The 27,752-nt window shown below is 38.7% G+C and overlaps 1 pseudogene; it reads left to right on the top strand.

Moving 5' to 3' along the window:
* The window catches only part of LOC126069853 (synapse-associated protein 1-like), a 56,266-nt pseudogene extending 30,473 nt beyond the window's left edge, over positions 1–25,793 (top strand).
* Positions 25,794–27,752: the final 1,959 nt, after the last annotated feature.

Below are 27,752 nucleotides of genomic sequence, written 5' to 3'. Positions count from 1 at the left end.
AATTTCTGGAATTGCAGTTCTATCACAAAGTAGCAGGCTGCTTTGATTACTGTAGCTGCATAATATGTTTGGAAGTGAGGAAGTGTGAGGTCTCCTACTTAGTTTTTCTTATTGAAAAGTGCTTTGGCTACTTGGCATCTCTTATCTTTCCCTCATGCCCTAGAAGCCCTGGTGGCACAGTGGTTAAAGTGCTTGAATGCTAACTGAAACATCAGTGATTCAAACCCACCAGAAGCTTTGCAGGAGAAAGATGTGGCATTCTGCTTCTGTAAAAAATTTATAGCCCTAGAAACCCTGTGGGGTTGCTATGAGTTGAAATTGATTTGACAGCAGTGAGCTTTGTCTGTTCCTATGAAACTGTGGATTAGTTCTTCCATTTTCATAAAGAATGCTGTAGGAATTTTGACTGGGATTATGTTGTATCTATAGATCACTTTGGGTGGTATTGACATCTTGACTACATTAAACCTTTCAGTCTGTGAGCATGGAACATCTTTCCATCTATTAAGGTCTTCTTTAGTCTCTTTTGGGAATCCTGGTAGCATAGTGGTTAAGAGTTATGGCTGCTAACCAAAAGGTCAGCAGTTTGAATCTACCACATGCTCCTTAGAAACCCTATGGGGCAGTTCTATTCTGTCCTTTAGGGTCGCTATGAGTCAGAATCTACTTGATGGCATTGAATTTGGTTTGGCTTTTGGTTTTAGTCTCTTTCAGCAGTGTTTTATAGTTTTCATTGTATAAATCTTTCACATTCCTATTGCCAATTTGTTTCTAGATACTTTATTCTCTTCATGCTGTTGTAAATGGAATTGCTTTTTTAATCTCCTTTGCAGGTTTGTCATTGCTGGTGGGTAGAAACCCAAGTGATTTTTGTGTGTTTACCTTGTATCCTGTAACTTTGTTAAATTTCTCTATTAGTTCTAGAAGCCTTTTAGTAGATTCTTTGGGATTTTCTGTATATATAAGATCATGTCATCTGTGAATAGTTTTACCTCTTCCTTTCCAATTTTGATAGCATTTATTTATTTCATTTTACTGCCTTATTGCTTTGGTTAGGACTTCCAGTACAATATTGAATAGGGGTGGTGAGAGTGGGTATTCGTACCTTGTTACTGTTTTCAAAAGGAAAAATTTCAGTCTTTCTCCACTGAGTATAATGTTGGCTGTTTGGTTTTCATAAATACCCTTCATCATGTTTGGGAACTTTCCTTTTATACCTATCTTAAGAGCTTTTATCAAGAAAGGATGCTGGAATTTATTAAGTGTCTCTTCTGCATGGACTGAGATGATCATGTGCTTCTTTTTGTATGTTCTACTAATGTGATATATTACGTTGACTGATTTTCTAACATTGAACCAGCCTTGCTTTCCTGGAATAAATCCCATTTGATGATGATGATGTATATTTCTTTTAATATGCCATTGGATCTTTTTTGCTAGTATTTTGTTTAAAATTTTTTAGGCTTGTATACTCATAAGGGATATTAGTCTGTAGGGTTCTTTTCTTGTGGTGTCTTTGGTTTTGGTACAATAGCAATGCCGGCTTCATAGAAAGAGTTAAGGAGTATTCTTTCTTCCTGTATTTTTGGAAAGGTTTGAACAAAATTAGGTCTTCTCTAAGTGTTTGATAGAATTCCCCAGTAAAACCATCTGATCCAGGATTTTTTTTTTTTCCTGCAGTTGGTAAGGCTTTTTTATTATTGATTCAATCTCTTCACTTGTTATGGGTCTGTGGAGGTTTTCTACTTCCTTTTGACTGTGTTAAGGAGCACTGTGGCAAAGTGGTTAGAGCACCCAGCTGCGAACCAAAAGGTTAGTGGTTCGAACCCACTTGTGCTCCACCGGAGAAAGAAGTGGCAGTTTGCTTCCATAAAGATTTACAGCCTTGGAAATGCTGTGTGGCAGTTTGACTTTGCAGGGTAACCCTCAGTCACAGTTGACTCAACAACAATGTTCTTGGTTTGGGCTTTCTAGCCTTCACAACGAAGGAGAAATGTTACAAATAATTTAACTCTCATTGTCCTAAAAGAAACAGCAGAACTATTGTACAATGACTTTTTCTACTACTAAAATAAAAAATTTTCTGCTTTAAGTCTTGAATGAGTGGTAGTAAATACAATAATATACTAAACAATATGCCCAAAAGAAAGACGTCAGTATGGTGTCACATAGCTATATTTTATAATATTGAGAAAAGCTTAAAGTATACATAAAAGCTCATTTCTGAAAATTATGTAGTGTGATCACACTTGTAGATATCTTTGCTATAAATATAATCTGTTTAGAATTGAATGAAACAATTATTATCTCTCTTCTTGCTTCTTGGCAGCAATATGGCCAAAAAACTACCTGTCACAATGAAATGTCAGCCTAAACCTCAAGAAGTAGTAGACTTTACATTACACCTAATACTTGGTGTCTGGAAGTGAATTAATTCAGATGTCATTTAAAATAATTTACAGATATAGGTCTTATATTGCTTGGAGAAACGATGTCCTTTTTAAATAATCGTAGATCTACAAGTGAGACATAAAACCATATAAAGCATAAACAATTCTGGATGTGCTCATTGGGAATTAGATAGAAAGGTGTGAGTGATCCAAACTCTGAGTGAGAATAACAGACTCAGGTGGTAATTCATTTAATGACTAGTCAATTGTATAAGTTAGAAAGTTGAAGAGTAATGATCATTCTGTATTATACGGGTAGGAGAGAAAGAAATAAAAATATGCTGCATTAAACTATAAGATGACTATACGCAAGAACTCTACCACAGAAATTACACTACAAAGTCATTTTAAGAGTTTATTTGTTGAATTTCAGGATAAGGAGGAGGTTTCTACTAGCCCAGGTGTTTGTGAATTTGTCAGTGATACCTTTGAAGCCTGTAACTTAAATCAAGAAGATCTGAAGAAAGAAATAGATCAACTAGTGCTTGGTGAAAATGAAGACGAGATAACCATGAGAAAAGGTAAAAAAAAAAAAAAAATTTATTCCCTGATACCTACATTGAATGAACATTGTTATTCTGAAATAGATATTCAAAGATACATTGTAAATTTTGGATCAAAAGTGATCCTCTATTCCCAACTAGAAATTAGATTCTGTTAAAAGTGATTAGACCTCAATGTATCTCTGCCCAAAACATGAAGAGGACCAGAGATTTTTGTTTTTATTGAAGTCAGTGTCACATAACATGAAATTAACCACTTAAAAGTATACAGCTCAATAACATCTATTACAGTGTTGTACAGCCATCGCCTCTGTCAAATTCCAAAACATTTTCATCACTCTGTAGGAAAAATACATATCCAGTAAGCAGTCACAATCCATTCCTTTTTCTCTTCAGCCTCTGGTAACCGCTAATCTACTGTGTCCTATACGTTAATCTATTCTGTAATTTCATATACACTCTGGCTTCTTTCACTTAGCATAGTGTGTTCAAAGTCCATCCTTCCTGTAGCATCTATAAAGAAAGACTTCATTCCATTTTGTGGCTGAGTAATATATCATTGTACAGACAGACCACGTTTTGCTTACCCATTCCTCATTTGATGAACACTTGAGTTGTTTCCATCTTTTGGAAGTTGGTATACAAGTATCTACCATTCCTGAATAATATGGTAGTCCTATGTTTAATGTTTTGAGGACCTGCCAAACTGTTTTTCAAAGCAGTGAATTCCTCTACATCCTCACTAACACTTCTTATTTCTTGTTTATTTTATTCTAGCCATCTTAGTGGGTGTGAAGTGGTATTTTATTTTTGTTTTGATTCAGTTTCCCTTACAGCTAATGCATTTTTTTATGTGTTCATTAGTCATTTTTATATCTTCTTTGCAGATGTGTTCTCAACTCCGTTACACATTTTGAAAACATTTTTTTCCCAAAAATGTTATTTTTAAATTAGAAAAATAAAATTTAAAGCACATTTTTCTGATATAATGTTCTATATTCTCGGGCATTAATAAAAATGAGATATATGAGGAACTTCTCATGAGAAAAAGCTAAAATTATTAAGTGAAAAATAGATAATTTTATAAGCAATTCTATAAAGTTATGTATTAACAAGGTTTAGAAAGCAAGATGGAATGAAGGCACCAAAATTTTAATAATGATTGATTCTAGGTGATGAAGCTAAAAGCTTTTTTTTCCATTATATTTTACTTTTTTAAAAATAATATTTTATTATTTAAATAATATTTACTGAAGGTTTAAAAAGCTATTTAAGTTCTCCTTCAACAATTTCTACAGAAGTTGCTCAGTGATATTGGTTATATTCTTCACAATGTGTGACCATTCTCATTATTTCTTTTCTGATTGTACCATTCATTAACCATTTCTTAATGGGAGTATTTGTCTTTTATTATTGAGGATTAAGAGCTCTTAATCTTATATAAGGATATCAAGGTACCTGGGTAGTGAATGGTTTCCACACAACTGCTAACCTAAAGATCGGCAGTTTGAATCCACCTAGTGGTGCCATAGTCAGTCGTACCATGGGACCTTGCATGTTGCTGTTGATGCTGGAAGCTATACCACCAGTACTGAAATGCCAGCAGGCTTGCCCACGGCAAACAGGTTTCATGAGCTTTCAGACTAAGACAGACTGGGAAGAAGAGCCTGGCATTCTATGTCTGAAAGAATTAGGCAGTGAAAACCTTATGAATAAGAGCAGAATATTGTCCCATATAGTGCTGGAGGATGAGCCCCCCAGGTTGGAAGGCAATTAAAAGACAACCAGGGAACAGCTGTTTCCTCAGAGTAGAGCTGACCTTAATGCCATGAATGGTGTCAAGCTTTCAGGCATGACTCAAAATGAGAAGAAACAGTTATAAACATCTATTAATAATCAGAACGTGAAATGTATGAAGTATGAATTTAGGAAAATTGGGAATCATCAAAAATGAACTGAAATGCATAAAGGTCAATATCCTGGGCTTTAGTGAGCGGAAATGGACTGGTATTGGCCATTCTGAATAAGACAATCACAAGGTTAAGCTATGCCAGGAATGACAACTTGAAGAGGAATGCTGTTGCCTTCATCATCAAAAAAGAACATTTCAAGATCAATCCTGAAGTACAACACTGTCAGTGATAGGATAATCATCCATACGCCTACTCGGAAGACCAGTTAATACAACTATTATTCAAATTTACACACAAACCACTAAGGCTAAAGATGAAGAAACTGAAGACTTTTAATAGCTTCTGCAGTCTGAAATTCATCCAACATGCAGTCAGGAGGCACTGGTAATTACTGTTGATTGGAATGCAAAAGTTGGAAACAAAGAAGGATCAGTAGTTGAAAAATAGGGCCTTGGTGACAGAAATGATACCAAAGATTATATGATAGAATTTTGCAAGACCAACAACTTTCCCATTACAAAATACATTTTTTTAACACTGTACATTGGACCTTGTCAGATGGGATACACAATAATCAAATAGACTACATCTGTGGGAAAAGACAGTGGAAAAGTTTAATATCATCAGTCACAATGAGGCCAGGGGCCAACTTCAGAACAGACCATCAATTTTTCATATGCAAGTTTGCATTGAAAGTGGAGAATATTAGAACAAGTCTGCACTGACAGTGAAGAAAATTAGAACAAGTCCATAATAGCCTTGAGTTTATCCCACCTGAATTTAGAGATCATCTAAGAATACACTTGATGCATTAAGCACTAATTACTGCACACCACATTAGTTATGGAATGACATCAAGGACATCATACATGAAGAAGAGATCATAAAAAAAAAAAGGAGAAAGAAATGACCAACAGATGTCAGAAGAGACTCTGAAATGTGCTCTTGAATGGTGAGTAGCTTAAGTAAATGGAAGATATGACAAAGTAAAAGAACTGAACAAAATATTTCAAAGGGCAGCTCAGGAAGACAAAGAAGAGTATTAAAATGTGCAAACACCTGGAGATAGAAAACCAAGAGAAGAACACACTTGCCATTTCTCAAGCTGAAAGAACTCAAAAAAATATTAAAGCTTCAAGTTGCAATGTGGAAGGATCCTACGGAGAAAATATTAAATGATGCATGAAGCATTAAAAGACAATGGAAGAAATACAGAGTTACTATACCAAAAAGAAATGATTGCTGTTCACCCAGCTCAGGAGGTAGCATATGATCAGGAACCAATGGTACTGAAGGAAGAAGTCCAAGTTGCACTGAAGGTATTGATGAAAAACAAGGCTTCAGGAATTGAGAAAATCACCAATTGAAACAGATGCAGCACTGAATGTGCTCATTTGAGTTTGCCCAGAAATTTGGCAGTTACCTACCTGGCCAACCTACTGGAAGAGACACATATTTATTCCTATTCCCAAGAAAGGTGATCCATCAAAATATGAAAATAATCAAACAATATCATTAAGATTACACACAAATAAAATTTTGCTGAAGATCAAACACAAACAGATATATGCACACCCATGTTTATTGCCTCACTGTTTACAATAGCAAAAAGATGGAAGTAACCAAGGTGCCCATCAACGGATGAATGGATAAATAAATTATGGTATATTCACACAGTAGAATGCTACGCATTGATAAAGAACAGTGAGGAATCCGTGAAATGTTTCATAACATGAGGAATCTGGAAGGCATGCTGAGTGAAATTAGTCAGCTGACAAAGGACAAATATTGTATGAGACAACTATTATAAGAACTCAAGAAATTGTTTAAACAGAGAAGAAAATATTCTTCGATGGTTACAAGAGAGAGGAGGGAGGGAGGGTGAGGGGTTTTCACTAGGTAGTGGACAAGAACTATTTTAGGTGAAGGGAAAGACAACACACAATACAGGAGAGGTCAGCATAACTGGAGTAAACCAAAAGCAAAGAAGATTCCTGAATAAATCAAACACTTCAAAGGCCAGAGTAGCAGAGGCAAAGGTTTGAGGACTGTGGTTTCAGGGAACATCTAGGTCAACTGGCATAATAAAATCTATTAAGACAACACTCTGGATCCCACTTCCGTGAGTGGTGTCTGGGGTCTTAAATGCTAGCAAGTGGCCATCTAAGATGCATCAGTTGGTCTCAACCCACCTGGAGCAAAGGAGGATGAAGAACACCAAAGACACAGGTAATTATGAGCTCAAGAGATAGAAAGGGCCACATAAATCAGAGACTACATCAGTTTGAGACCAGGAGAACTAGATGTGCCCGTCTACAGCAGATGACTGCCCTGACAGGGAACACAATGGAGAATCCCTGGTGGAGCAGGAGAGCAATGGGATGCAGACCTCAAATTCCCGTAAAAAAGACCAGACTTAATGGTCTGACTGAGACTAGAAGGACTCCACAGGTCATGGTCCCCCGAGCTTCTGTTAGCCTATGACTGGAGCCATTCCCAAAGCCAACTCTTCAGAGAGGGATTGAACTGGACAATAATATAGAAAATGATACTGGTGAGGAGTGAGCTTCTTGGCTCAAGTAGACATGAAAGACTATATGGGCACCTCTTGTCTGAAGGGGAGATGAGAAGGCACAGGGAGAGAGAAGCAGGCTGAATGGACATGGGGACTACAGGGTGGAGAGAAGGAGTGTGCTGTCTCATTAGTGAGAGAGCAACTAGGAGTATGTAGCAAGCTGTATATAAATTTTTATATGAGAGACTGACTTGATTTGTAAACTTTCACTTAAAGCACGATTTAAAAAAAAAGCCACCAAGACATATCATATTCACACATTCAAAGCCAAAGACAATGAATTCTGAGAGCACCACAGGAAAAAAAGAAATGTCACCTACAAAGGGGCACCAGTAAGACTAAGAACTGACTTGTCAGGAGAAACCTGGCAGACAAGAAGGCAGTGGGATGACAGTGTAAAACCCTGAAAGAAAAGAACTACCAATCAAGTATCATATATCCAGCAGAAATATCTTTCAAAATACAATGGTGAAACAAGGACATAGGCGGATAAACAGAAACTAAGGGAATCTGTAAAAAGCAGACCAAAATTACAAAAAATATTAAAGGAAATCCTTGGACAGAGAACCAACATCAGACAACAACCTGAGATTAAGACACATGACAGCATAACCCAGATAACAACCCAGAAAACAAATTCTCAAAAGTAAAATAAAGCTGCAAGATTAAAAACAGGGAACCAAAGATGTAAATGAAAACAACTAAAAACAAAAATGGGGAATAAATGGTATAGCTATAGAACTTCCATATGGAAAGGAAATCAAAGGCAATATCAAGATACAACAGGCTGTTTTAGGAAGAGAAAGGTAAATTTCAGTTAACAATGGAAGCAAATTAATAAATCTACTCACCAAAATGTACAAAATCAAAATGACTGTCCAAACATAAAATCAACAACGAAGGAAATGAAAAGAAAATCTATAAATAAAAAGAACTTGGCACAGAAAATTAAGTGGAACAAAGAAATTTTTAACACCACACATACACAAAAAAATAACAAAATGGCAGCAGTAAATTCATCCCTATCGATAATAACATTAAATGTAAATGGTTTAAATGTACCAGTTGAGAGAGAAAGTGGCAGAGATGGATTTTTTTAAAAAAAAGACCAATTAATATTTTCCCATAAGGGAAAAACCTTAGCCACAAAGACATAAATAGGTTAAAAATCAAAAGGTGAAAAAAAAATGTATAAAGCAAACAGTCACTGTTTTAGTTACCAAGTGCTGCTTTAACAGAAATACCACAAGCAGATGGCTTTAACAAATAGAAACTTGTTCTCTCACAGCCTGCGAGGCTAGAAATCCAGCTCCAGAGGAAAGCTCTCTCTCTCTGTCAGCTCTGTGGAAAGGTCCTTGTCATCAGTTTTCCCCTGGGTATAGGAGTTTCTCAGTGCAGGAACCCTGGATCCAAAGGACATGCTCCACTTCTGGCTTTTCTTTCTTGGTAGTATTCAGGTCATTCTGCTGTCTTACTTCTCTCTTTTATATCTCAAAAGAGATTGACTCAAATACAACCTAATCGTATATGAAAACATAAGTTACCAAAACCTATAGAACAGAACAAAAGCAGTTCTCAGAGGAGAATTTTTAGCAACAAATGCACACATCAAAAAAAGAAAAAAGGGCCAAATCAATTGCTTGACCCCACAACTTAAACAGTTAGAAAAAGAGCAACAAAAGACATTCGCAGTTAGCAGAAGAAAGGAGATAATAAAGATCAAAGCAGTCATGAATGAGACAGAAAATAGAAAAACAATAGAAAGAGTCTAGAGAGAAGGTGTTGATTCTTTGAGAGGATCAATAAAATTGATAAAACATTGGGCCAATTGAAAAGGAAAAAACAAATGAGAGAATGCAAATATCCAAAATAAAACCGAGTTCAGTGACATTACAACAGATCCAACTGAGATTTAAAAAAAAAAAAAATCACAACAGAATATTTTGAAATATTGTACTTCAGGAAAACCCAAGCGGCATAGTGATTAAGAGTGACAGCTGCTAACCAAAAACTCGGCAGTTCAAATCCACCAGGTGCTCCTTGGAAACTCTATGGGGCCATTCAACTCTGTTCTGTAGGGTCACTATGAGTTGGAATCCACTTGATGGCAGAGGGGTTTTTTGGGTATTGTACCCCAACAAATTTGAAAACCTCTCAGTGGACATGGTCGCTATGAGTTGGAATTGACTCAATGGCAATGGGAACAGGTATAAATCACCAAATTTCTAGAAACATACTACCTACCTAAAATAACACAAAAGAAGCAGAAAATTTGAATAGATCCATAACAACAACAACAAAAAAAAAAAATTGAAGGGGCCATGAAAAAACTCCCAATAAAAATAAGTCCCAGCCCAGACAGCTTCACTGGAGAATTCTACCAAACATTCAAAGAAGAGTTGACGCCAATCCTACTTAAACATTTTAGAACATAAAAAAGAGGGAATAATCCTTAATCCAGTTTATGGAGCCAGCATAATCCTGATACCAAAACAAAGACAAAGACACCACTATAAAAGAAAATTTCAGCAGCTTATAAAAACTTCAGCAGCATATAAAAAATAATAACACATCACAAATACATATGGGATTAATACAAGGGATGCAAGGATGGTCCAACACCAGAAAATCAATCAATGTAATACAGCAAATAAAACAAAGAATAAGAATCATGTGATCATTTCAATTGACACAGAGAAAGCATTTGATAAAATCCAACACCCTTTCCTAATGAAAGCCCTCAGCAAAATAGGAATAAAGGGAAGTTCATCAACATAATTAGGGCATATATGCAAAATCAACAGTTAACATTATTCTTTTTTTTTTTAATAATTTTTATTGAGCTTTAAGTGAACATTTACAAATCAATTCAGTCTGTCACATATAAGCTTATATACACCTTACTCCATACTCCCACTTAACCTTAATATTATTCTTAATGGAGAAAGATTGAGAGCATTTCTCTTGAGAATGGGAAAAACTGAAGGATAGCCTTCATCACTTCTATTCAATATTGTGCTGGAAGTTCTCGCTACGGCAATAAGGCAAGAAAGGGAAATAAAAAGTATCCAAATCGTAAAGGAAGAAATAACCATCCTTATTTGCAGATGACATGATCCTATACATAGAAAATCCCAGAGATTCTACAAGAAAGATACTGGAACATTCAGCAAAGTGGGAGAGTAAAAGATCAACACATAAAAATCAGTTGCGTTCCTCTATATTAACAAGGAGAACTCTGAAAATGAAATCAAGAAAACAAAACCCTTTAGAATACCCTCCAAAAGGATAAAATACCTAGGAAAAACGTAACCAGGGACGTAAAAGATTTATACAAGGAAAACTATAAAACACCACTGCAAGAAACTGAAAGAGACCTACGTACATAGAAAAACATTCCATGCTCATGAATTGAAGACTTAACTTTGTGAAAATGTCGATACTACCACAAGTAATCTATAGATATAATACAATCCCAGTCCAAATACCAACAACATTCAGTAATGAAACAGAAAACGTAATCTCCAACTTTATATGCAAATGAAGGAGGCCGTGAAAATCTAAAGCAACATTGAAGTTCCTTACCTCAAAACTTACTATGGTAATCAGAATGGAGAGATACTAGTTCAATAATCAACACATATACCAGTGGAGTAGAACTGAGGACCCAGAAGTAAACCCATTCATCTCCAGGCAGCTCATCTTTGACAAAGGGTTAAAATCCATTCATTAGGGGAAGAAACAGTCTCTGTAACAAATGGTGCTGGCAAAACTGGATATCCATATGTTGCTGTTGTTAGGTGCCTTAGAGTCAGTTCCAGTTAATACAGACCCTATGTACTGCCTGGTCCTCTGCCATCCTTACAGTTGTCACACTTGAGCTCATTGTTGCAGCCACTGTGTCAATCCATCTGGTTGAGTGTCTTCCTCTTTTCTGTTGATGCTGTACTTTGCTAAGCATGATGTCTGTCTGCAGGGACTGATCCCTCCTGACAACATGTCCCAAGTATGTAAGACGCAGGCTCGCCACCCTTGCTTCTAAGGAGCATTCTGGTTGCATTTTTTCCAAGACAGATCTGTTCATTCTTTTTTTCAGTCCATGGTATATTCAATATTCTTCGCCAACACTACAATTCAAAGTCATCGATTCTTCTGTTGTCGTTATTCATTGTTCAGGTTTCATGTGCATATGATGTGATTGAAAATAGGCGCACCTTAGCCTTCAAGGTGACATCTTTGCTTTTCAACACTTTAAAGAGATCCTCTGCAGTAGATTTACCCAATCGAATGTGTCATTTGATTTCTTGGCTGCTGCTTCTATGGGTATTGATTGTGGATTCAAGTACAATGAAATCCTTGACAACTTCAATCTTTTCACCATTTATCATGTTGTTGCTCATTGGTCCAGTTGTGAGGATTTTTGTTTTCTTTACATTGAGGTGCAATCCATAGTGAAGGCTGTGGTCTTTGATCTTCATTAGTAAGTGCTTCAAGTCCTTTTCACTTTCAGCAAGCAAGGTTGTGTCAGCTACATAATGCAGGTTGTTAATGAATCCTCCTCCAAACCTGATGCCCTGTTCTTCTTCGTATAGCGCAGCTTCTTGGATTATGTGCTTGGCATACAGATTGAATGGGTATGGTGAAAGGATATAACCCTAACGCACACCTTTCCTGACTTTAAACCAATCAGTCACCTTGTTCTGTCTGAACAGCTGCCTCTTCATCTATGTAAAGTTTCCTTATAAACACAATTAAGTGTTCTGAAATTTCCACTCTTTGCAGTGTTGTTCATAATTTGTTATGATCCACAGAGTCGAATGCCTTTGCATAGTCAATAAAACACAGGTAAACATCCTTCTGGTATTCTCTGCTTTCAGCCAGGATCCATCTGACATCAGCAATGATATCCTTGGTTCCACGTCCTCTTCTGAAACCAGCCTGAATTTATGGCAGTTCCCTGTTGATATACTGCTGTAGCCATTTTTGAGGAATCACCAGCAAAATTTTGCTTGTGTGTGATATTAGTGATATTGTTCTGTAATTTCCACAGTCTGTTGGATCACCTTCCTTGGGAATAGGCATAAATATGGATCTCTTCCAGTCAGTTGGCCAGGAAGTCGTCTTCACATTTCTTGGCATAGATGAATGAGCACCTCCAGGGCTACATCAGTTTGTTGAAAAATCTCAATTGATATTCCATCAATTCTTGGAGGCTGTTTTTTGCCAGTGCCTTCAGAGCAGCTTGGACTTATTCAGAACATCTGTTCCTGATCATATGCTACCTCTTGAAATGGTTGAACATCAACTAAATCTTTTTAGTATAATGACTCTGTGTATTCCCTCCATCTTCTTTTCATGCTTCCTGCGTCATTTAATATTTTTCCCATAGAATCCTTCACTATTGCAACTCAAGGCTTAAATTTTTTCTTCGATTCTTTCAGCTTGAGAAACACCGAGGATGTTCTTCCCTTTTGGTTTTCTATCTTCAGCTCTTTGCAGGTGTTGTTTTAATACTTTGTCTTCTTGAGCTGCCCTTTGAAATCTTCTGTTCAGTTCTTTTACTTCATCATTTCTTCCTTTTGCTTTAGCTGCTGGGTATTGGTGAGCAAGTTTCAGAGTCTCCTCTGACATCCATCTTGGTCTTTTCTTTCTTTCCTGTCTTTTCAATGACCTGTTGCTTTCTTCATGCATGATGTCCTTGATGTCATTCCACAACCTGTCTGGTCTTCAGTCACTAGTATTCAATGCGTCAAATCTATTCTTAAGATGGTCTCTAAATTCGGGTGGGATATACTCAAGGTCATATTTTGGCTATTGTGGACTTGCTGTGATTTTCTTCAGCTTCAACTCGAACTTGCATATGACCAATTGATGGATATCCATATGCAGAAAATGAATCAGGATCTATACCTTACACCATGTATAAAAACTAACTCAAAATGGATCAAAGCCCTAAATGTTAAAGCTAAAGACAAACACCTCCTGGAAGATAACAGAGGGCTGAGACCAGGGGCTTAATTTTGGGCATAACTAGCCTATCAAACAAAACTAAAAATGCACAAAAAACAGAAGATAAATTAGGTAACTGTTGTTGTTGTTAGGTGCTATGGAGTCAGTTCTGACTCATAGCAACACTATGTACAACAGAATGAAACACTGCCTGGTCCTGTGCCATCCTCACAACCATAATGCTTAAGTCCACTGTTGCATTCACTGTGTCAATCCATCTCGTTGCGGGTTTTCCTGCACTTTACCAAGTATGATATTGTTCCTCAGGGACTGGTCCCATTCTGATAATATGTCCAAAGTACATAAGACATGGTCTTATCATCCATATATAAGGAGCATTCTGGCTTTACTTCTTCCAAGTAAGATTTGTTTGTTCATCTGGCAGTCCATGCTATGAAACAATATTCTTTGCCAACACCATAATTCAGATGCATCAATTCTTCTCTGGTCCTCCTTATTCATTGTCCTGCTTTCATGTGCATATGAGGTGAATGGAAATACCATGGCCTGGATCAGGTTCACCTTAGTCCTCAAAGTGACATCAAGCAAGAGAATTTTAAACAATCAAATATAGAGACCTAAAGTGATTAGGAATCATTACAAACAGAAGAATTAGTATTATGGTTAAAATGCAACATATCACACCATTATCTAATCACAACAAACTGCTTTTAAGAAATCTGAGTCCCAAATTTGGCAGCAATAGATAATATACAGTAATCCAAGAGTTGCTCTTTTTTCTTCACATTGCCTTTTACTCAGAAGTTCTGCGTGCACACAAATGCTAGGTAGTACTCAAAAAAAAAAAAAAAAAAGATTTTGGATTTCAGTACCACAGCAGATGTCCCAGGAGGTACAATTGGTGGTGCACTGGGAAGGATTGTAAGGCAAAACTAAACTTTCATCTCATTTCGGCTGCCTGGTCAGGGAACTGTTTAAGAAGAAAAAAAAAAAAAAAAACTTGTAAAGTCACATAAACGTTTAAAGTTAAATTCTACTAAAGGAGTTTGAAGGATTAGGTTTTTATTTTATACCTAACAATTAGTAAGATATGCTGAAACTATTTACTATTCAATGCATACTCTTGCTTCAAAGAATCTCTCTAAAACTTGAAGTTCATCAGGCTTCCACAGTTCTGCCTTTCAGGTGTCACTTTAAGCTGAATTGTTTGGTTGGTTTTAGGACTAAAGGACTACTCTGCATTTTAGTGCATTAGTCTGACACATAATTATTTCTGGTTCACTGAAACTTACTTGTTGTAGCTATAAAACAAGAAGAATGTATCAAATTAACATGTAAGATGCTGTATCACACCAGTCCAGGGAGGCTTAGATCACACACCTCAGATGTCAAACATATGGTACTTAAGAAATCCCACTCCACACACACGCTGCATCCTATAGAAATCTGTTTCTCTTCTATGGTCACTTCAGACTCCAGCTGCCCTACACAGCTCTTCTCTCTCTCATCCGCTTTCAACTGTGAGTAGGTCAGTGGGTACTGGTTTCTTCGGTCTGATAAAGCACTGGAAGGACTCACAAACTCCAGAGAAAAGACTATCTCAAATATATAATAACAGATACAAACATATAGGGTGAGGTCCAAGAAGAAAGAATCTTGGAACAGAGTTTCCATGTCCCCAGGGAACACACTTACCTCCCAAGAGCATATGTTTGCTGTCACTGCCCAGGAAGCTACAATAAGCCTCTGCCTTCCAAAACTTTATTGGCCTCATCAAGAGGCCCTGAGGCTTAGGCAGCATTGGGCACCCAGGTGGTCCCTCTTGATCCAGCCAGTTACTACTCATTAGCATCTGGTGTGGTCTGGTCTCAGCAACCAGGACCAAAGGCCAAATTGCTTACTTCAAAGGGGTTCCACACCTGTGAGATGCCATTACAATAAAGAATGAAAATGTTACCTAGGGAACGATATAAAACAGAAAATAACAATTAAGTTGAAATATATTTAGACCTTAGATGCATTGTATTAAAAAAAAAAAAAAAAAACAGTGCTGCTAAAGTATTCTTGTAAAACAACAATAAACTTGAACATTACAATTTTGTAGTCAGATTTAATAAAAGACTAAACAATTTTACAGAAAATACAGAATCAAAAGAACATGACAAGGAGATGCAAACAATAATATCCACTTGTCTTGAGAAATCCTACAGTTACCAGGCTTAATCAAAATGAGTAAGAAGAAATAAAAATGAAATGGAAATCTACTGATTAAGAGATTTAGTAGACGTGTCAAACATGTGCAACGTGTAAGCCTCATTTTGATTCTAATTCACGTCGTAAACAAGAAAAACAATTACGATAACTGGGAAAATCTGGACACTGACTATTTCATTTTGAGAATTATCATTTTTTAGGTATGATAATAGTATTTGTTGTTGTAAGTTTCTGTTGAGTCAGTTCCCACTCATGGTGACCCCATGTGTGCAAAGTAGAGCTGCTGCACTGGGTTTTCAAGGCTGTGACTATTGGAAGCAGGTCTCAAGTCTGTCTTCTGAGGCAAATCTGGAAGTTTCAAACTACCAATCCTTTGGCTAGAAATTGAGAACTTAACTGTTTCCACCACCCAGGGACCCTATACAGTGAAATGAAAGTTTAATTTTCTGCAACACAAGCTAGGGATGCAGTGTGTGTCTGTTAAATGTGAACATGGCTTTTCCTTTGTCAGTGGAGCGATACTAAGCTTTGGTGGTGTGGGATATTTCATAGACATGGCAAGAGGAGACAGTTTTGCTTCCTGGCTCAGGCTCTCAGTAGTCTGCCTCCAAAAGTACACTGCTACCAGCAGCTTATCCCTGTTTTGTATCTCTATCCTCAACAGACCCAGACTAATGCAGGTAATGCACGTAGCAATAATGACTATATGTTAACTACTGAAGGTGAGTGAGTAATAACTAACAAGTATTGAGTGCTAAAGAAGTCCAAGCTGCACTGAAGGCACTGGGGAAAAACAAGGTACCAGGACTTGACAGAATGCCAATTGAGATGTTTCAACAAAAAGACGCAGCTCTAGAAATACTTACCTATGCTGAGAAATTTGGAAGAGAGTTGCCTGGCCAACCACTAGAAAAGAGCCATATTTATGCCTTTTTTTTTTCTTTTTCTTTTAGGTGAAAGATTATAGCTCAAGTTAATTCCTCATACAAAAAAAATATATATTTTTTATGTGACCCTAGTTGCAATCCCTATAACGTGAGAGCATACTCCCCCTTCCCACCCCATGTATCCCATGTCCATTCCACCAGCTCTATCCCTTTCTGCCTTCTCATCCTGCCTCCGGGAAGGTGCTGCCAATTTAGTCTCCTGTGTCTACTTGAACTAAAAATCACACAGTTTATTTTTGTTTTCGTTTGCTGGGTTTTTTTTTTTTTTTTTTTGCCCTAAATGAAAGTTTACAAATCAAGCTAGTTTCTGCTACAAAAAGTTATACAACCTTGCTATGCACTCGTAGGTGCTCTCCCCCTAATGAGACAGCACACTCCTCCTCTCCACCCTGTATTCCCCAGGACCATTCAACCATTCCCCTCTGCCTTCTCATTTTGCCTCCAGGCAGGAGCAGCCCACAAAGTCTTATGTATCTACTTAAGCAAAGAAGCTCACTCTGCACCAGTATCATTTTCTTTTGTATAGTCCAGTTCAATCCCTGTTTGAAGAGCTGGCATCAGGAATGGTTCCAGTCTTGGGCTAACAGAGGATCCCAGGACCATAACCTCTGGGGTCCCTCTAGTCTCTACTCAGACCATTAAGTCTGGTCTTTTTACGAGAATTTGAGATCTTCATCCCACTGTTCTTCTGCTCCTTTAGGGCTTCTCTGTTGTGTTCCCTGTAAGGGCAGTCACTGGTTGTAGCCAGGCACCACCTAGTTCTTCTGGTCTCAAGCTAATGTACTCACTGATTTAAGTGGCCCTTTTTGTCTCTTGGGTTCTCTTGGGCTCATAATTACCTTGGTGTTCTTCATCCCTCCTTTGCTCCAGGTGGGTTGAGACCAATTTATGCATCTTAGATGGGCGCTTGCTAGCGTTTAATACCCCAGATGCCACTCACCAAAGTGGGATGCAGAACGTTTTCTTAATACATTTTGTTATGCCAACTGACCTAGATGCCCCTGAAACCATGGTTCCCAGACCCCATTCCTGCTACTCTGGCCTTTGAAGTATTTGGTTGTATTCAAGAAACTTGTTAGCTTTTAGCTTAGTCCAGTTGAGAAGCACACTCCTCATGAGTATCATTTTATGCCTTATAGTCCACTCTAACCTTTGCCTGAAGAGTTAGCTTCCAGAATGGTTTTAGTTCCAGGTTAACAGAGAGTACAGGGGCCATGTCTTCTTAGGTTCTTCTAGTCTTAGTCAGACCATTAGGTCTGGTCTTTTTACATGAATTTGAGTTCTGCACCACACTTTTCTCCTGCCACAGCAGGGACTGTCTGTTGTTTTCCCTGTCAGGGCGGTCATTAGTGGTAGCCAGGCATCACCTAGTTCTTCTGGTCTCGGGCTGATAGAGTTTCAGGATTATGTGGCCCTTTTGTCTCAGGCTAATACTTGCCTTGTGTATTTGGTGTTCTTCATTTTCCTTTGCTCCAGATAGGTTAGGACCCATTGACGCATCTTAGATAGCCACATGAAAGCTTTTAAGGCCCCAGATGCCACTCACCAAAGTGGGAGGCAGAACGTTTTCTGAATAAAGTTTGTTACACCAATTGACCTAGATGTCCCCCAAAACCACGTTCCTCACACCCCAGCCCCTGCTACTTTTCCCCTCGAAGTATATGGTTGTGTTCAGCTTCTTAGCTTTAGGTTTAGTCCACTTGTGCTGACTTCCCCTGTATGTGTGTTGTCCTTTCCTTCATGTACGATAATTGATCTCTGAGCACTGCTTTTGCAAAAGATCTGGCAGGATGCATTTTCAACCTCATTTGATTCTGTTAACTTCTTTATTCAGTCCTTGATTTCCTCTATAACACAGTCATTTTTGAGCAAGGTATTGCTCAGTTTCCATGTATTTGACTTTTTTTCCTTGCTTTTTCTGTTATGATTTCTACTTTTATGGCTTTATGGTCAGAAAAATGCTTCATAATATTTTGATGTTTTGGATTCCATTAAGTCTTGCTTTGTGGGCTAATAGGTGGTCTATTCCTGAGAACATTCCATGTGCACTGGAAAGCAAAATATACTTGGCTGCTGTTGGGTGGAGTGTTCTGTACCTGATTTTTCCTCAATTAAATTGATGTCAAGTGCTTTATCTTCAATCTTACTAATTCTGACTTCCATTGCTTCAATTCTGCTCCAACGACTTTCTATTGAGTTGTCTAATTCTGAAATCCAATTGCTAACTTTTTGAACTTCTATTTGCTGTCTCTGTCTGGGTTCTTGTAGCCCATTAAATTTGCCATTATGCTTTTGCATAACCTTCTTAAGTTCCTCTGTTGCTTTGTCGGTGTGTCCCTTGGCTTGGTCTGTGTTTTGCCTGATTTCTTGAAGAGTTCTGTATATTAATCTTTTTAATTCTGCCTCAAGAAATTCCAAGACCTTCTCCTCCTCCAGGAAGTTTTTTGGTTCATTGGTTTGGTTGCTTGTTGAAGGTAGAAGGTGTGTCCCTGTCCCTAAGGGCACATAGGTGGGTGGGTTTTGCAGCCAGACTTTGGGCACCCAATAATATTGGCTGTCAGGACTTGGAGGCAACAGTTATTCCTGGACCCCTTTCTTTGGGGTCAAGGTGGAGGGGGTAGACCCACCAGTCCTCAGACCCCTGATGTTGGAAAGTAAGGACCCAGCTTAATAGGTAGGGCAGAATCAAATGCCACAAATCTGCCACTCCCTCTTAGCTGTTCCAGTTGAGAACAGGCTTCAGATATGTACCCCACTGTACTATGCTAATGAAGGCCTATGCTGTCAAAATGAGTCCACCCAGGTCTAGGCAAGGGTGAAAGGCATTCACAATCAACAGCCATGGAAGCAGCAGTCAAGAAATCAAAAGACGCATTGCATCGGGCAAATCTGCTGCATAGGACCCCTTTAAAGTGTTGAAAGTCAAAGCTATTACCTTGAAGACTAAGGCATGCCTGACCCATGCCATGGTATTTTCAATCACATCATTTGCATGTGAAAGCTGGACAATGAATGAGGATGACAGAATTGTGGTGTTGGCGAAGAATATTGAATATATCATGGACTGCAAAAAGAATGAACAAATCTGTCTTAGAAGAAGTACAACCAGCATGCTCCTTAGAAGCAAGGATGGAGAAACTGTGTCTTACATACTTTGCACATGTTGTCAGAAGGGATCAGTCCCTGAAGAAGGACATCATGCTTGGTAAAGCACGGGGTCAGCAGAAAAGAGGAAAGCCCTCAACAAGATGGATTGACACAGTGGCTGCAACAATGGATTCGAGCATAACAGTGATTGTGAGGATGGCACAGGGCCAGGCAGTGTTTCGTTCTGTTGTACATAGAGTCACTATGAGTCGGAACTGACTCGACGGCACCTAACAATGACAATAAGATGAACAAGAGCCAGGAGGGGAGTGTGTACATTGGACACAGGGCCTTACACTAAGAACTTCCTGGAAGATCTGTAATACAGGTTGAGGGCTATAATACTAACCTGATAACACTTAGTAGTTAGCTGATAACACTGAAGATGAAGAGAAACAATGGAAAGTACTAGAGAGCTGGATGGCAGAGAAACAACACAGGAGCTATGAGATTGGCAAACAGCAGTGGTGGGCAGTTGGCCCACCGTTCATAGCTGGGTGCCTCGAGGCATGAGGTCACCAATGGAGCTGGACACCTCTGCTCCAAGCAACAGGTCACCAGCAGAGCAAAGGCTGGGCCATACATGGTTCCAGGGTTGAACATAAAATAGTTTTGCCTTGAGAGCTGTTGTAATGCCAGCCTAAGGCTACTACTAGTTCAAGGTTGCCCCAAAGCTGCTGGTTGAGAACAGCAAGTTCAAGGGGACAGATCCATACAGGAAAAGCTGTGGAAAAAGACAGAGACGGAGAGAACAAACATAGTCATACCACAACCGACCTAACCTGATAATATAACTGCTTAAAGTGACATCTGCTGACACCTGGCCCATGGTATGCCTGCCCAGTGACAGAAATGGACATGGCTAATTTGGAAAAGGTGAGTGGGTCTCCTTTTTTACATAAGTGAGTTCCTCCCCTGCAATGGCAAGTCGGGCACTCACAGGGGTGGAGGGGGCCTCAAATTTATTCCTGTAGTTAACTGTTTTCTTTCTGTAAGTAATCTGTTCTTATTGTTCACATTTTATCTTCTATAAGTAATAACAGCGTTCACTTGTCAATGTCGCATGAAGTGTCTTGTGAATACGACACAGTCATATCAGATAGTAGTCTTCATCTCATTAGTTATTGCTGCCTATAATTCTGAAACAATTGGCATATGTTTATGCACACAGTTCAGTAAGTCTAGTTGTTAAGTCTTACATGGCTTATAACAATAAAAACGCATGTAAAATAAGTATATATTTATGTTACTAGATACATGGTGTAGAAAAATATTCTTTATGATAACAACACAAAAGGAGCAGAGTAGTATAGGAATAGAGTTTCCTATATTATTAAAGTTAACTTGGCATCAATATAAACTAAGTTGTTATAAATTTAGGACATTAAATATAATCCCTATGGTGACAACTAAGACAGTATTTAAGAAACATAAAAAAAGAAAGGAGAAGAGAATCAAAAAGCCTGTCTACAAAAAATAAACACAAAAGAAGGCAATATTGGAAGAAAAGGGGGACAAAAAAGGTATAAGACACCAAAAGAACAAATAGCAAAATGGCAGAAGTATTTCTTTGAGCCCTGGTGGTACAGTGGTTAATAACTCGGCTGCTAACCAAAACGTAGGCAGTTCAAATCTACCAGCTGCTCCTTGAAAACCTTTGGGGCAGTTCTGCTTTGTCCTATAGGGTTTCTATGAGTTGAAATCAACTCGACAGAAACAGGTTTGGTTTTTGATTTGATTAAGTACTTCCTTATCAAGGTTTTTCTCAGTTGCTGTTGAGTTAGCTCCAACTTTTCCTGACCCACGTACAACAGAATAAAACATTGCCTCATCCCACACCATCTTCGCAATTATTGGTAGGCTTGGGCCCATTATTATGGTCATTGTGTATTCTAAGTACTTTCCAACATAGGGGGCTCATCTTCCTGCATTACATTGGACAATGTTGTATTGTGATCCATAGGTATCAACAGCTAATTTTAAAAAGTAGCTCACTAGATCTTTTCTCTTATTCTCAGCCTGGAAACTCCACTAAAACCTGACCACCATGACTACCCTGCTGGTATTTGTAATACCAGTGGCATAGCTCCCAGGATCACTGCAACACACAAAACACCATACCATTGCAAACTAACAGACAAGTGGTGGTTCTTATCAGTAAATAAATGTAGATTAAATAATTTATCCAGTCAAAAAGCAGGATTGGAGAATGAATAAAAAACATTATCCATCTATATGCTGTCTATAAGACACCAGGCACAGACCCAAGGACACGGTTATAGGTGAAAGAAGAAAAAAACATTCCATACATGTATTAACCAAAAGAGAGTTCAGATAACTGTACTAACATCAGACAAAATACCACAAAATATATACAATGAACACTGACAGAACCGAGGGGAGAAATCGATATTTGTAAAATAACAGTTGGAGACCTCAATGTACCACTTTTAATAATGAACAGAACATCTAGAAAGATTATTAGGGGCATAGGGACTTCTGCAATATTATAAACCAATTAGATGAAACAGACATATAGAACACTTCACCCAGTGACAAAACAACATATATTCTTCCCCAAAGCATATGAATCATTCTACATGAGAGGTTATAAAACAAATTTCAATAATTTTTAAAAGGCTGAAATCACACAAAGTATCTTCTTTGACTACAATAGAATGAAACTGTTAGGTGCCACCGAGTCAGCTCCGACCCTTAGCAATCCTATGTACGACAGGACGAAACACTGCCTAATCCTGTGACAGTGAAAGTAGAAATCAGTAACAGAAGGAAAACTGGAAAGATATAGAATATTTAATATGTGAAAATTAAACAACACTCTATTAGAAAACAAATGGGTCAAAGAAAATATCAAAAGAGAAATGAGAAAATACCAATGAAGGAAAACAGAAGCACACAGACCAAAAGTTGTGGGATGCACACAGGGCAGTGTTCAGAGGGAAATTTACAGAAGTAAACATGGCAGTCAATGTTCTCCTTAAAAAAAAAAAAACAACTCTGAAATCAAGAACTTTACAACTTGAGGAACTGAAAAATGAAGAGCAACAAAACTCAAAGTTAACAGAAGGAAGAAAATAACAAAAACCACAGCAGAGATAAATGAAATAGGGAGTAGAAAACCAAGAGAGATTCAGTGAAATCAGAAATTGGTTCTTTAAAAAGAACAGCAATATCAACATTTAGCTAAACTGACAAAGAAATAGAGGGAAGATGTGAATAATTAATATCAGAAATGCAAGTGGAAACATTTATATTTGTCCTACAGAAATAAAAAAGAATTAGGAGATTGACTTTAGGAAGTGGGGCCAAGATGGCTGAATACTCAGATGCTTCTTGTCATTTCTTTTACAACAATGACCAAAAAAAACCAAGTGAATCAATTATATATGACAATCTAAGAGGCCTGAGCATCAAAGACTAAATTGTGAAGTTGGATTGAGCAGAAGGGAGAAGGGAGAGACAGTTCAGAAGCAGCAAAGAAGTGCCACTCTTGAGGTAGCTGGCATCATGTAGGCTGGGTCAGCTGACATACACTGGATGAGGCAAGAAGGAGCACTAAAGATGGGTTTCACCATGTCAGCAGAGACCAGGTGGTAGAAAACCTGTATAAGCTTCTGGAGCCACCAGAAAGCAGCGCTGGATCTGAGAAAGTTAAGTGCAAGCTCTAACCTACACACGGGATCAAAATAACGCCTCCCTTCTGGGACTTTTGCAGCAGAGAAGTGCCACATTCCCCTCACCCAACCCCCTTACCACACCAGTCTGGCAGTATTCAACAACTGCCACACCTCCAAAGCCAGAACTAAGAGCTATGGCACTCAAATCAATCTGGTGGCTTTAGCAAAAATAGTTCACCGAGCCTTAAGACAGGAACTCAGTGCAGGCACTGCCCCATTGCCGAGGCACTTGCATAAGGGGTCTACAAGAGTTACCATCCTTCAGCCCTGCCTAGAACTGTGTGGGCTGATTCAACATCACAGGTCATCACTAATGCCAAGCTCTCCAAGCCAGAGATTTAGAACTATCCACGCAAAAACCAGTCTTGTGGCTTTAAAAAATCACCACACTCCCAAAACTGGGAACTTAGGACAGGCACTGCTCCGTTGTCTAGGTATTGGCATAAGGGGCCCATAGACTTCAAATGCCCTTCACCCTGTCTAGACCTGTATGGGCCAATTCAACAGTGTAGGGCCTCATTAGAACAACAGGGTACACACCTGAAGTCCTATATTCAGATGCAGCAGCCAAGGGGGAGCTGCAGATTCATGACATTTGACATCACCCTGCCCATTAGCAGGGACCTCTCCCACCCACATCAGGGTACTGATGACTAGAGATTTCACTCATTCCACCCAGCCATCCACGACAGGCCTGAGAATACAGGGTGCCTCCCAGCCCTTACGGCCAACAGCACTGGGTGCCCAAAGTCCAGCTGCAAAACCCACAAATCTCTGTGCTCTAGGGGAAAGGGACACACCTATCACCCAGGAACTGAGGGCACCTGTCAGACCCCTGCATTTTGCGACACATACTCCCCTACTGCAGTCAGATACCTTTGCCTGCTTCCATCACCCCTGCATTGCCCTGCCCATCTAGGACTATAGGTGAGCCTGCACCACATACTCGGCGATTGATGACCTGGACACCTAAGCAGCATCCACACAAATAAAGTACAGAGATTCCTAGGCTCTTATACTTAGTAGTAGCTCTAACCACCCGGTGACAAGATGTGAAAGCTTGAAAGGCACCAATAAACAAACTAGCCCATACACCGAGCCCTCCTGGGCATATCAAAACGAAAAGCTAGGACACAGTAAGCAAGCATACAATAAATAAATATAATAACTTATTGATGGCTCAGAGACAACAGTCAATATCAAATCACAGAATGAAGCAGGTCAAAATAGCTCCAGAAAGCAACCAAAACAAACAACCAGGAAACCTTTGAAGGAAGAGAAGTTCTTGGAATTACCAGAGTTACAATTCAAAAGATTAATACACAGAGCTCTTCAAGAGATCAGGAAGAAAGTAAGAAAAACACTGACCAAGCCAAGGAGCACACAGACAAAGCAAAAGAGGAAAACAGTACAAAAACAGAACAAATTTAACAGGCTACTAAAAACCTTAGGGAGACAGCAAATATAAATCCAAACAATTAACAATAAAATTTCAGAATTAGACAACTCAACAGAAGGTCATAGGAGCAGAACGGGGGCAATGAAAGTCAGAATCAGTGCGATTGAGGATAAAACCCAAGACACCAATTTATTTGAGGAAATATGAGATAACTTAAGAAAATGAAGAAACACTAAGAATTATGACACTATCAAGAGGAAAAATTTACATGTGACTGTAGTACTAGAATATGAGGAATAACGGAAAATACAGAGAGAACCGTTGAAGATTTGCTGGCAAAAAACTTCCCTGAGGTTTACAGGTAGAGCTAACATGGCACTACAGACAGAAAAAATTAAGCGAAACAGAGACAAACATCAGTCTTGGAACTGTAAGTGTCAAACGAAGACATAAAGAACTCAACCAAGCACTGAACGGAATAAGAACCTGACAGAGAACAGGCAGCAAGCAGAGATACAAGCAGAGATCCCCTATCAGTTAATACAGCACATAGTTGCCATCTTGGACTCCTGTCTGAGATCTGTGGACAGGAAATACAGGAAACCAGCTTCCCAGAGTTGCCAGCAGGAAACAGAGCCCCTGTTAACCAAGAATACAAATCTCCCAAACCCCACAACTTCTTCCCCCTGCTTGGCCTTTGTCAATTCCCTGCAGGCTGAGCAGCCGTAGCCCAGGAAGCACTGGCTCCACGCCACGTGAATTCACTCCATTCACATCGGCTGGCTCCTTAAATGCTATTTCTCTGTTGCTTGTGTTGCTTTTATTTTTGGCTTCCTTTGGTTTCTTCTTTGTCTCTCACCTCCTCACACTCCTTTCTCTCAAACTCTCTTTGCCATCTTTGCTTCTTCTTAACAGGCTATGAAGCACCCATCACCTGGAGAGCGGCTTCCCTGGTCCATGCCAACACACTGGTGTGAACCCTGTGGTCTTTTTGTTTCTTGTTTGTTTAATTTTTCTTCTTAACTTTTTGTTTTTCTTCATTTTCCATTTTCTTGTCTCTCTCTACATACCTTCTTTTCCTGGTGATGACTGTCATCTCCATCCCTTCTAGCCAGGCTGTACTGCACAGGTTGGTATGTGAACCTATGCTGGTGGGATAGCTGGGGGTCTTTCTTCTTTATTTATTTATTCTTTTCTAGATTTCTTTTTTCCATTTTGTTTTTCTTCATGTCTCAGTCTCTCATTTTTCTCTACTTTCCTTCTTTACTGTTTCCTAAATACCTGGTGCCATGTGCCATCTCCACATCTTCTAAATGGGCTGTGCCCTAAGGCCTGAGAGTCTCTTGCCCAGTCACCACTGGGATCACTAGGGGAATTTCTTTTTTCTTATTTTTTAATTATTTATTTTCTTTTTACCTTTTTTGTTTTTCATCACTTCTCTGTTTCAAATGACACACTCCCCCAGCACTTTTTTTCCCTCCTGTTTCTCTTTCCTCTCTTATGTCTCCCGTTCCCATCTTAATTCCACACATCAAAACCTCCCTCCTCCCTTCTGCCTACCTACATTGTGCACTGAACACTGCACCCTGAGCATCACAGCCACAGACTACTGGAATCTGTCCTACATTGACCCCCAGCCCACCCTGTCAGCTCCAGTACATGCCACAAGCAACCCATCCCAGCATCTCCCCTTCAGCTGGACCTGCCCTGCTGCACCATAGCTGAGCAACTGGCCCTGTCCATGGGACAAGGAGGTGAAAAATATCATACCCACAGATGAGGCAACAAAGGATGCACAGACCATCTCCTCAGACATAACTGAATAAAACAGAAAAGGAGGATGAAACAAAACAAAAGTGAATCAATAAATGAGGAAAATAACTACTTAATGTCCAGAAGCCAAAAAACAATATCAAAACATATTAAGAAAACATGCCAGGATGGTTCCAGTAGTCATTCAAAATAAAACACCTGATGACTTTCCAGCAGAAGAAAAAGCACTGGAACTATGTAACTGGGAATTCAAATCTTCAATATTCAGAGCTGTCAAAGAGTTGAAGCAAAAAGCAGAACAAAAATGAGGAAAAAGACAAATTCACGGAACATACAAAACAATGGAAGAATTCAGGAAAATAATACAGACACAAAATTTCAAAAATAAATCCACAACTAGAAATCACACACACAAAAAAGTTAAAAAGACAAACAAGATTTCAGAAATGGATGGTGTCATAGAATGGCGGAGGAGTAGGTTCAAAACAATGAAAGACAGGATCAGCGAAACTGAAAACAAATACTTGGGTACCACTTTGGGGAAAAGTCAGAAAAAATAATGAAGAAAAATGAAAAACCACACAATCAAAAGCAAAAATTTGTGAGTGATAGAGGTTAGAGAATGGGGTGAGAAAACAGAAAACACAGAGAAGATATTTGAAGAATTGCTTTCAGAAAATGTCCTTAATGTCAAGACGATGAAAAGCTAACCATTCAAGAAGTTCAACGAACCCCATATACAATAGATCACAAAAGAAAATCACCAAGGCATATCATAATCATCCTCACTAAAACCAAGCACAAAGAAAGAAAGCAGCTCAAGAAAAATTAAGTGCCACATACAGAGGGGAAATAGTAAGACTAGGTTCTGATTACTTGGCAAACCCATGCAGACAGGAAAGCAACAGGATGATGTATATAAAGCCTTGAAAGAAAAAAAATTCCAACCAAGAATAATATATCCTACAAAACTCTCATTGAAATGTGGTGAAATTAGGGCATTTCCAGATGAACAGAAATTAAGGGAATATGGAAAAAATCAAGCCAAACCTACAAGAATTATTAGAGAGTCCTTCAGTTTGAGAGCAAAAAACATCAGACAACAGGTTGAATCTAGGATGCAAGATCACACCAGCCAGATACCAACCTAGCGAGTGAATTCT

The sequence above is a fragment of the Elephas maximus genome, chromosome Y (genome assembly GCF_024166365.1).
Source record: "Elephas maximus indicus isolate mEleMax1 chromosome Y, mEleMax1 primary haplotype, whole genome shotgun sequence".
Classification (NCBI taxonomy): Eukaryota; Metazoa; Chordata; class Mammalia; order Proboscidea; family Elephantidae; genus Elephas; species Elephas maximus.
This window is presented reverse-complemented; position numbering and strand designations above follow the sequence as displayed.